This window comes from Nyctereutes procyonoides, unplaced genomic scaffold (genome assembly GCF_905146905.1).
Source record: "Nyctereutes procyonoides isolate TBG_1078 unplaced genomic scaffold, NYPRO_anot_genome, whole genome shotgun sequence".
NCBI classification, from domain to species: Eukaryota; Metazoa; Chordata; class Mammalia; order Carnivora; family Canidae; genus Nyctereutes; species Nyctereutes procyonoides.
Window position 1 is genome coordinate 38,116,260 of NW_026575159.1, and position 12,532 is coordinate 38,128,791.

Genomic DNA, 12,532 nt, shown 5'->3' on the forward strand with positions numbered 1-12,532 from the left:
TTTCACCAGAAAGGAATATGTCTGCTATGTTTGGTAATGATGTATAGGGTGAAAATTTCCATATAGTATTTCAATAATAATAATAATAATAAATAATAATAATAATAATATACTCTATATCTCAAAACTTTCATGAGAAAATATATTGCTCTTAATAGTTTTTTTTTTAATCTACACTACTGCATGGATTTCATGATGTATTTTATCTTATTTATCTTTGTTTCCAGGGCATAGCAACATCCAATTGTTATTGTAATCTCTCATAAGTGTACATGTAATTTAGAACCTGCTATAAAATAATGAAAAGGGTATAAGATTATTTTAAATATTTAGATCAAATGAAGTGATAGTAATGAGAATTTTTATTAGCCACATTTTTTTGAGAAGAGGATATTAGAATTAATCCATATACTCATTCAAAGTAGTAGGATGGGGAACGCCTGGGTGGCTCGCTGTTAAGTGCCTTTTTTTTTTTAATTTATTTATTAATGACACAGAGAGAGAGAGGGGCAGAGACACAGGCAGAGGGAGAAGCAGGCTCCATGCAGGGAGCCTGATGCGGGACTCGATCCTGGGACCCCAGGATCACGCCCTTGGCTGAAGGGAGGTGCCAAACCGCTGAGCCACCGAGGTGTCCCTGTTTACTACTTTGAAACTTAATTATGGATCATGAAATCCTGTGTTTGGAACTGTCCAGATGCTTGCTTTTTTTAAAAATTGATATATAATTGGTATATAACATTATATTACTTTTAGGTGTACAGCATCATGATTTGATATTTGTATATATTGTAAAATAATCACCACAATAAGTTCAGTTAACATCCATCACTATATAGTTACAAATTGTTCTTCCTTGTGATGAGAACTTTAAAAATCTCTCAGCAATTTTCAGGTACGCAATATAGTATTAACTACAGTTAGCTGCTATACATTACATCCCATGACTTACTTATTTTATAACTGAGAGTTTATACCTTTTGACCCACTTCACCCATCTTGTTCACCCCCTGCCCCTCACCTCTGGCAATCAACAATCTGTTTCCTCCATCAATGAACTCATTTTTTATCCCACATAAAAGTGAGATCAGGGCAGCCCGAGGGGTTCAGTGGTTTAGCGCCGCCTTCAACCCATGGTGTGATCCTGGAGATCAGGGATCAAGTCCCACATCTGGCTTCCTGCGAGGAGTCTGCTTCTCCCTCTGCCTGTGTCTTTTGCCTCTCTCTGTGGGTGTCTCTCATTAATAAATAAATAAAAATCTTTAAAAAAAGTGAGATCATACAATATTTGTCTTTTGCTTTCTGACGTATTTTATTTAGTAGAACACTTTCAAGGTCTATCCATGTTGTTGCAAATAGCAACATTTCTTTTTTATGGCTAAATAATAACACACACATACACACACACACCACATTTTATCTATTCATCCATTAATGGACACTTAGGTTGTTTTCACAGCTTGGCTATTATAAATGTTGCAATGAACATGGGAATGCATATATCTTTTTGAGTTAGTGTTTTTGTGTTCTTCAGATAAATATCCAGAAATTGAATTGCTGGATCATATGGTAATTTATTTTTTAATTTTTTTATGAACCTCTAAACTGTGTTCCATAGTGGGTGCATTAGTTGCATTTCTGGCGCAGTGCACAAGGATTCATTTTTCTCCACAACCTCTCCAACACTTGTAACTTCTCTTTTGGATAGTAGATATTTAGCAAGATCAAGTTATAATCTCAGTGTAGTTTTGATTTACATTTCTATGGTGATTGGTTATGTGAAGTACCTTTTCAAGTACCTCTTTGACATCTGTTTTTTTGGAAAATGTCTATTTGGATCTTCTACTAATATTTAATCAGATTATTTAGGTTTGTTTGCTATTGAGATGCATGAGTCTTTATATATTTTGAATATTAACCTCTAAACAGATATATGATTTGCAAATATTTTAACCCATTCAGTATGTTGTTTTTTCCTTTTGTTGCTGGTTTTCTTTGCTGAGCAGAAGCTTTTGAGTTTGATGTGGTCCTAATTGTTTTTGCTTTTGTTGCCTTTGCTGTCAATCCAAAAAAATCATTACGAACACTGATGTCATGTAGCTTACCACCTGTTTTCTTCTAGGAGTTTCAGGTTTTTTATTCAACTCTTTAATACATTCTAATGTTTACGTAAGGTTTAAAAGAGTGATCCAATTTCATTTTTTGCATGTGCTGTTCAGTTTTCCAATATCATCTACTGAAGAAACTATCTTTCCCCTTTGTATACTCTCGGTTCCTATGACCTAAATTAGTTGACCATAAATGCATGGGCTTATTTTGGGGTTCTCTATTATATTCTATTGATTTATGTGTCTATGCCAACACCATACTTTTTTTTTTATTACTATAGCTTTGTAATAAAGGTTGAAATCAGGGAGTGAGATACTTCCAGCTTCACCTTTCTCAAGATTGCTTTCAGTATTCAAGGTCTTTTGTGATTCCATAGAAACTTTAGGATAGTTTGTTCTATTTCTGTGCAAAATTCCATAGAAATGTTGACAGAGATTGCATTAAATCTGTATGTTGTTTTGGGTAGTATGACTATTTTTAAAATATCAAATTGTTTCCATTCATGAGCATGGAATATCTGTGTTTTTCTTCAGTATTTTTCATCAATGTTTTCTAGTTTACAGAGTACATGTCTTTCATCCTCTGGTCAAATTTATTCCTAGGTATTTTATTCTTTTTGATGTAATTGGAAAGGGGATTATTTTCTTAATTTCTTTTTATGAAAGCTCAATATTAGTGTATAGAAATGCAACACATTTTTGTATATTTATTTTGTATCCTGTAGCTTTACTAAATTTATTGATTAGTTCTAATAGTATTTTGTGGAGTTTAAGGATATCTATATATATCTATATAGATATCTGGCATATATACATAGATAGATGATGATAGATAGATAGATAGATAGATAGATAGATGATAGATAGATGATAGATAGATAGATGATAGATAGAGTCCCATTACTTACAAGTGGTGAGTTTTACTTCTTTCTTTTCAATTTGGATGAAGTTTTAAGATTATTTATTCATTTATTTATTTTGAGAGAGAGAGAGAGCAAGTGAGGGAGGGACAGAGGGAGAGAGAGAGAGAGAGAGAGGGAGAAACTTAAGCAGCCTTCATATCCAGGGCAGAGCTCAATACAGGACTCTCACAACCTGAGATCTCACAACCCTGAGATCATGACCCTGAGATCACGAACTTAGCTGAAATCAAGAATAATACACTTAACTGACTGGGCCACCAAGGTGCCTTCAATTTGGGTAAATTTCATTAATTTTTCCTGCAGAATTGCTCTTGGTTAGTGAGTATCCTTGTCTTATCTCTGATCATTAAAAAGTTTTAGCTTTTTGCCACTGAGTATGATGTTAGCTGTATGTAGGCTTGCCATGTGTTGCTGTTATTGTGTTAGAGTTCATTTCCTCTACAGTAACTTGATTGAGAGGTTTTGTTTGTTTTGTATAAATCAATGTTGAGTTTTTGCATATATCAAAAATTATCATGATTTTTATTCTTCATTTTGTTAATATGATGTATAATGTTAATCAATTTGTGGATTTTGAATTATCATTTTTGCATTCCTGAAACAAATCTCACTTGATCATGATCTATGATTCTTTTAATGTATTGTTGAATTCAGTAAGCTACTATTTTGTTGAGGATTTCTGTGTCTTTGTTTATTAGGTTATATTGGCCTGTAATTGTTTTCTTGTAGTGTCTGGTTTTAGAATCAGGGTAGTGCTGGCCTCATAAAATGAATTCCTTCTTACATATTTTGGAAGAGTTTGAGAAGAATTTATGTTAACTCTTTATATGTTTGAAAGAATTCACCAGTGAAGCAGTCTAGTCCTGGACTTATGTTTGTTGGTAGGTTTGATTACAGATTCAATCTTACTAGTAATTGGTCTGTTCAGATTTCTGTTTCTTCATGATTCAATCTTAGAAGGTTATATATTTCTAGGAACTTATTAATTCCTTCTGGGAAATTTGTTGGAATTTCATTTCTCATAGTAGTAGTCTCTTATGATCCTTGGTATTTCTGTGCTATGAACTGTAACATCCTCTTTTTAATTTTTGATTTTATTTGAAATTTATCTATGTATCTATTATCTATCTACCTATATATTTATCACCTCTCCTCTCTCTCTCTCCTTTGTGAGTCAAGTTAAAGATTTTTCAGTTGTTGTTGTTGTTGCCTTTCCAAAGAACCAACTCTTAGTTTCATTGATCTTATTAATTGTCTGTTTAGTCTCTATTTCTATTCTGATCTTTGTTATTTTCTTTACTAACTTTGGAGTTTGTTATTTTTTTCTAGTTTTAGGTATAAAGTTAGGTTGTTTATTTGGGATTTTCCTTGTTTTGTGAGATAGGCTTTTGTTGCTATGAATGTGACCCATTTCCATTTTTATGTGTCGAGGTATTTTTTGATTTCTCTCTTGATCTCTCCTTTGACCCACTGGTTGTTCATTAACATTAACATTAACATTAACATGTTGTCTAATACTACATATTTGTTAATTATCCAGTGTATTTTTTGTAATTTATTTCTAATTTTATACTTTTGTGGCTGGAAAAGATGCTTGAAATGATTTCAATTTTATAAAATGTATTAAGTCTTGTTTTGAGGTTTAAAATATGATTTATCTTAAGGGTACCTGGGTGGCTCAGTCAGTTAATTATCTGAACTTGATTTCAACTCAGATTATGATCTCAGGATTGTGAGATTGAGCCCTGTGTCAGGCTCTGTGCTGGCCATAGAGCCTGCTTAAGATTCTCTCTCAACCTCTTCCTTTGCCCCTAACCCTGCTCATGCTCTCTCTCTCTCTCTCTCTCTCTCTCAAAAATAAATAACATATAAATAAAATATGATTGATCCTAGAGAATGTTCTATATGCACTTGAGAAGAATATGTATTCAACAGCTCCTGGATGGAAGGTTCTATGTATATCTCTCAAGTCTGTCTGGTCTAACATATTATTTTAGGCCAATATTCCTTTATCGATTTTCTATCTGGATGATCTATTCATTAATGAAAGTAGGATATTAAAACTCTGTACTATTACTGTATTTCTTATTTCTCTCTATAGGGTTTGTTAATATTAATTTTATATATTTACATGCTTCTATGTTAAGGCCATAAATATTTACAACTATGCGGTTTGTTAATATTAATTTTATATATTTACATGCTTCTATGTTAAGGCCATAAATATTTACAACTATGCTTCTTATTTGATTGACATTTTTAACATTATGTAATGTCCTTTGTCTCTTGTTACAGTCTCTATTTTAAAGTTTATTTTTTCTGATATAAATATAATTCTATTTTATTTTATTATTTTATTTTATTTTTTTAAGATTTCATTTATTTATTCATGAGAGACACATAGAGAGAGAGAGAAGCAGAGACAGAAGCAGGCTCCATGCAGGGAGCCCGACGTGGGCCTTGATCCCGGGTCTCCAGAATCACACCCTGGGCTGAAGGCTGCACTAAACTGCTGAGCCACTGGGGCTGCCCTAATTCTATTTTTAAAATCTATTTTGTCTGCTGTGACTCTGGCCACTTGGGTCAAGGCTCCTGAACAAGCAAAAGAAGCATCTTTTACAGAAAGACCAGTCATGCATTTTAGTCTCTCCATAAAGTGCTAGAGGCAGAACCTATTTCTGATTGTTTCAGTTCCATGAGATGCAGGAATGCAAGATACTCTCTCACCAGAGCCAGGTAATCAGGATGTATTCACTGGGCAGCAGCTACAAAACCATGTCACCAGATTAAAAAAAAAAAAATCAGGGTTCTAGTAAAAGCTCCCCTTCAGGAGATATGGACACTCCAATATGGCAAAGGAAGAGCTTAAAGATAAAGATACCCAGCCTCTCTGGAAAGGGTTACAGTTAGCCAGTAGATGTGTTTTAATTAGAAGCCTGTCCCTCAGGCTGCAGCTATAAAGATAAGCTAATAGGTCTCTTCCAGAAAGACAGTTGCCTGTTCTAGTGTCCTGGGGTTATAGCCACTTAAGAACTTTTTCCACTGGTTTCCAATTTTGAGAGGCCCTTGAGTATAAGCCCCATGCTTATACTGGCCACTAGAGCCAGATAATCTAGAAGTGTCCCTTTGGGTAGCAGTCCCAAAATTGGCACTGGAGGAGGTACAAGCTTCTTTCTAGGAGATACCACTGAGCAGTGAGGTAGAGGGAGATCACAAAGACAGTGCCTCTTGGCTAAAGTGTACCCCCGGAGACTCTTAGGTGTATGTTAAATATGATGCCTGTTCCTCAAGTAAAAGCTTTAAGGTAAAAAATAAAGTCTGGGTGCCTCTTAGTCTGTTGCCTCTGCACTGGTCCCTGGGGGATATGAATCTGAACATGAAAGCCCTTAAGAGCTAGTTTCAAATTTGCTATAGTCTTGTAGGTCTGGTGTATGTGACTTCCATTGGTTTTCAAAACTAGATGCTTTGGTGCAAATTTTAAAATTTAAGGTGCTAGATATGGGTTTCAAACTCTTTGCTCTTCAGAACAAAGCTCCAGGTTTTGAATTCTCTCTCAATTGTTACTGTGCTGGGGTGGGGTTTATAATAAGATTGTGTCTCAGTGTCTCCTACTTCTTTCAATGTGGGTTTATTTGTTGTTGTGGTTGTTGTTGTTTTTGTTGTCCTCTCAATTACCTGGCATGTAGGAGTTGCCGAGGTAGTTTTTAGGGTTTTTTGTTGTTGTTGTTGTTTGTTTGTTTTTTCAAAGTAAATTGTTTCATATGTTGTGTCCTCCAAAAATTAAAATCTGGAAACCTAATCCCCAGTGTTCTGATATTTGAAGATGGGACCTCTGGGAGGTAATTAGGTCATGGAGCTTTTATGCTGAAATTAGTGATTTTATAAAAAGAGACATGAGAGAGTTTGGCTCCCCTCTTTTTGTGCTCTGTTGTGAGAGGTTATAGAAAGAAGATGGCCAAATTCTTTTTCCAGAAACCAACCATGTCTGTACCCTGATCTCACAATTTTCAGTATCAAGAACTGTGAGAATTTCTGTTGTTAAGTCATCCAGTCCATGGTAGTTTTTTTTATAGAAGCCCAAACTGATTAAGAATTTACATTACTATTCCTTTATTAATGGATACCAAGTTCCTACTGTATGTTATAAGATTGCTATAAGATTCTGGAAACAAAATGTTAGAAAACCAATGGGAATAAAACCAAACATCCCAGTAATTAAACTAAACAAAACAAAACAGAAACCCCCAAAACACCACCAACAACAACTCTGCAAAATCAAACCATGATCTCTTTCTTTAAGAGACTTGTAATTTATTGGCAGAAATAAACACTGAAAAAATAATCACAATTATTGATTGGCTCAATCACTGAGCCACCCAGGTATCCCTGTAAGTCTTAAGTATAGAGATGAATGAGTTTTTAAATATGTAAAAATTTCTGTTATCATATCAACACTTACACTATAGAATATTTCTATCTTCCTTTGAGAAAAGTAGGTCCACTTATAGCCTGACTGGCTCAGTTGGTAGAACATGTGACCCTTGATCACAAGGTTGTAAGTTCAAGCCCCATGGTGGGTGTAGAGATGACTTAAAAATACAGAAGTGGGTCCATTCTCCTCTTGGTGGACATTTGAATTGTTTCTAGTGATGATTATTTTAAATAAATCTTTACAGAACATACTCAAATAAGTGGTTTTTATAGACATAGGTACACATTCCTCTTATAAAAACAGAATTCTGGAGCCATAAAGAAAGTATATGGTTACTTATATCAAGCATCAAATATTTTTTCCCATTTAATTGTACAATTTTACATCTTCACTAATAATAAATGAAAGTCCAGTCACTGTACAGTCTCAATAATATATTGTATTTCAAGGGCCCCTAGATTGCTCAGTGGTTGAGCATCTTCCTTTGGCTCAGGTCTTGATCCCAGGTCCTGGGATTGAGTCCTGCATCAGGTTCCCTGCGGGGAGCCTGCTTCTCCCTCTGCCTATGTCACTGCCTCTCTCTGTGTGTCTCTCATGAGTAAACAAATAAAATCTTAAATATAATTTATATATATATGTAAATAATATATATAATTTCAGTATTCTTAGTTTTAGTCATTGTGATAGATATATAAAAATATTCCACTATGGTTTTAATTTGAATTGAGTAAAAATAGTAACTTTTCCTATGTTTATTGCCAACTTAGATACATATTTTTGAAGTACCTATTCACATAATTTCTCCATTTTTGATTATTTTACTTTTTTATTATAGGATTTTAAGAGTTATAATATTATAACTTTGAGTCATTTTTCAGATTTGTGAAACCTAAGTAACATCTCCTAGTTTGTGACTTGACTTAATGACTTATTGAGGTCTTTTTTAATAGGTTAACATAACCTTTGAAGTTTTAAGTTCTTAATTTTCTTTTTTTTTAAGATTTTATTTACTTGAGAGACACACAGAGAGAGAGGCAGAGACACAGGTAGAGGGAGAAGCAGGTGCCACACAAGGAGCCCAACGTGGGACTTAATCCTGGGACTCTAGGATCACACCTGGGGCCGAAGGCAGGTGGTAAAACACTGAGCCACCAAGGGATCTCCAAAGTTCTTAATTTTCAAGTAGTCTGATGCATCTTTTTGTTTTCTTTTATAGTTGCTTGTTATTGATAAGTATCGAACATCAGGTATTCTATCTTTTTAAAAAATTTTGATATATAATCCACTTCATTTTTTCTATGGTGTGAGGTAATAAAGTTTTTTTTCCTATATATATTGACATCCAGTTACTCCAGCACTGTATATTAAAGGATACATTTTTCTTATCCAGTGTATCTCCCCCTCTGCTGAGGATTTCTTTTTTTATTTGTTTGTTTAAATCACAACTAGTCATTATATTTTATCACATTTTTATCATTATCTTAAGGTGGTAAATTGTGTTGATTGATTTAACTTTGTCCTTGTATTCTTTGCATACACTTTTTTTTTGGTCATGAATTATTAGGCATTTTATGCATTTTTATTCAATGTACTAAAACATTTAAAACATTTTATTTATGAGGAATACTGAATATAATATTTATTCTATATCTTTTGGGTAAATCCCCAATAGTGCAATTGCTGGGTTGTAGGGCAGGTCTATTTTTAACTCTTTGAGGAACCTCCACACAGTTTTCCAGAGTGGCTGCACCAGTTCACATTCCCACCAACAGTGTAAGAGGGTTCCCTTTTCTCCGCATCCTCTCCAACATTTGTGGTTTCCTGCCTTGTTAATTTTCCCCATTCTCACTGGTGTGAGGTGGTATCTCATTGTGGTTTTGATCTGTATTTCCCTGATGGCAAGTGATGCAGAGCATTTTCTCATGTGCATGTTGGCCATGTCTATGTCTTCCTCTGTGTTATCCCACAGATACAGATGCAGTGAAATGCCGGGACACCAGTACCCCAATGTTTCTAGCAGCCATGTCCACAATAGCCAAACTGTGGAAGGAGCCTCGGTGTCCATCGAAAGATGAATGGATAAAGAAGATGTGGTTTATGTATACAATGGAATATTAGCCATGAGAAATGACAAATATCCACCATTTACTTCAACGTGAATGGAACTGGAGGGTATTATGCTGAGTGAAATGAGTCAATCGGAGAAGGACAAACATTATATGTTTTCATTCATTTGGGGAATATAAATAATAGTGAAAGGGAATATAAGGGAAGGGAGAAGAAATGGGTAGGAAATATCAGAAAGGGAGACAGAACATAAAGACTCCTAACTCTGGGAAACAGACTAGAGGGTGGTGGAAGGGGAGGAAGGCAGGGGGTGGGGTGAGTGGGTGACGGGCACTGAGGGGGGCACTTGACGGGATGAGCACTGGGTGTTATTCTGTATGTTGGCAAATTGAACACCAATAAAAAATAAATTTATTATTAAAAATAATAATAATATTTATTCTAATATCCTTTGAGAATCTATTATTAGGGTTATTATCTGAAACGTGCTAAATGGATAGTGTACTTTTTGGCTCAGCTGAGTCCTACAAACTTTGCTGCTTTATTTTTATAATCATTCAGTTCAAATATTTTCTTATTTTTATTTTGATAGTTTGCCCTGTGAGTTGTTTTGAAGTATATGATTTAATTTTTAAATATTTGGGTATTTTGGGCTTGTGTTTTATTTCTAGTTTTTATTTTGTTGAAGTAAGATAGCAAACTCTGTGTGATTTTAACCTTTTGAAATTTGTCAAAATTCTCTTCTTTCTTTCTTTCTTTCTTTCTTTCTTTCTTTCTTTCTTTCTTTCCTTTCTTTCTTTCTTTCTTTCTTTCTTTCTTTTCTTTCTTTCTTTTTCTTTCTTTCTTCTTTCTTTTTTCTTTCTTTTGTTTCATAACCCCACACTTAACATGAGGCTTGAACTCATATCCTAAGATCAGGAGACCTGTTCTACTGACTGAGCCAGCCAGGTACCCACTATAAAATTGGTTCTGCTGCACAACATTATGTTCTTCTTGGGTGTATTTTTAATTTGTATTGGAAAATACTTTCTATTATTCAGTTATTTCAGTGTTCTATAAAAAACAATTAGGATACATTCTAAGACTGTTAATGATGCAGTTCACTGTAGCATAGAATACACATAGGGAAAAGACAGAAATCAATGAATCCTCATCATCCCTCTGGGGCTAAAGAAATTAATTTTAGAAATAGAAAACTTTGCATCTTTTTAAAGTAACTTTTCAATTTATAGTTTTCTCAGTCAGGATCCTATTATTTTGAAATATCCCTATTCTCATGAAGATGAATTTTATATCATAACTGTTAATGTTAGTCAAACGATTACTACCTAAGGCATATTTGATCTCACTGGCTTTATATTGGTTGTGTCCCATAGTCTTCATCTCAATCTCATCCTAATCTCAGTATTTACAGCCATTGCTTATTACCACAATCTTTTCATGATAACATCCATATGGCTGCTGCAATTTGGAGAGTATTTACTGGCATGTAGAGATTTAAGTGGAGCAATTTGTGCTAACTGCAGTGTCATTGAAATACACAATATCTTCCTTTTACATTCAATGCAAGAAACCAATGAAAGTTGTTTTTTTTTCTAAAGTAAATAAAAAGAAACAAAAATATGGTTCATATTTTTTTCAAGACAATAAAAGAGAAATTAGAGGTGGATAAATTAAAATTTTGTTTTAACATACTCTTGGAATATTGTAAAATACTGTATTAGAGCCTACTATCAAATGCTAAAATGTCTGTGGGTTTAACAAACTTGATTGGTATTTTGATTATATGCATTATTTTACAATCAGATTTCCCTTTATTTACATAAATATTCACCATTGTAATCCCTATGTGACAGTACAAAAGCACTCATTCACTTGTATGCTTATTAAGTACTTTACTATATGCTTACTATCATGATAGGCACAAAATTTATTACCAGTTTTCTTGATGGGAAGATAAATTATATTCCAATATGATGATGATTGCTCTGGTAGATCATCTAGTAAATAGTAAAAAAAAAAAAAAACTATTTCAATTAAGATTTCTTCTACTTTGTATTTGTTACCTAATACCATTTCACTCATCCCCAAATGTAGCATTGTAAAGTAGCATTTATTATTTATAGTTTCAGCATCAGCTTAGATTAATGGTTCTGGCTCAGAATTATAGACTGCAGTGAAGAAATCATCTATGATTGTAGTTATGTAAAAGTATGACTGTTGCTGATGTAGCTCTGCCCAACATGGCTTACTAACATGACTGTCAGCAGCTTCTCTCAGTTTCTCACTAGTTATTAGCAGGAGGCCTCTGTTCCTAATCAAGTGGACATTTCATAGAGATGCTTGGGTTGCCTTTTAAAATGGCAGTTGATTTATCTCAGAGTGAATGTTCTGAGAGAAAGCAATATCTTTTAAGCTTAGCCTTAGAAATCACGTATTATTTCTGCTATAATCAATTATTCATAGACACCATTCCTGATATAAAGAGGAGAAGAGACAACACAAGAATATGAAAAGTGGGAATTACAATCATTAGGAACCATTTTGGTGTCAATCTTCTCTAGATTTAAATCATTGTTATATGCCATTTTGACTTTCCACTCTCATGTCACAAAGAATTGCATAACATTTCAAGGGTACATAATAAAATTTAACATAACTTAAGATAAAAAAGGCAATTATTCATCAAGCCCCTTTAATGACTTAAATTTGGCCCCATCAATGACTATCAAATCCCTATTTTATCACCCCTCAAGTTTCTTGCATAGGTAATGATGCTGATTATAGTTTCCCAAATAACTTAATAGTTGTATTGCATTTCTTTTAGACACTAATATAATCGCTTTATGTACTCTAATTTAGTCAAGATTCTTAATTCCAAATCTATACTTTTAGTCAGAAAGGTGTTTAACAAGCTTTATACTGATTTTGGCTTGGACTTTATTCAATAGATAATAAGAATTATAGAAGACATTTTAACATGAGAACCACATGTTCTAAAG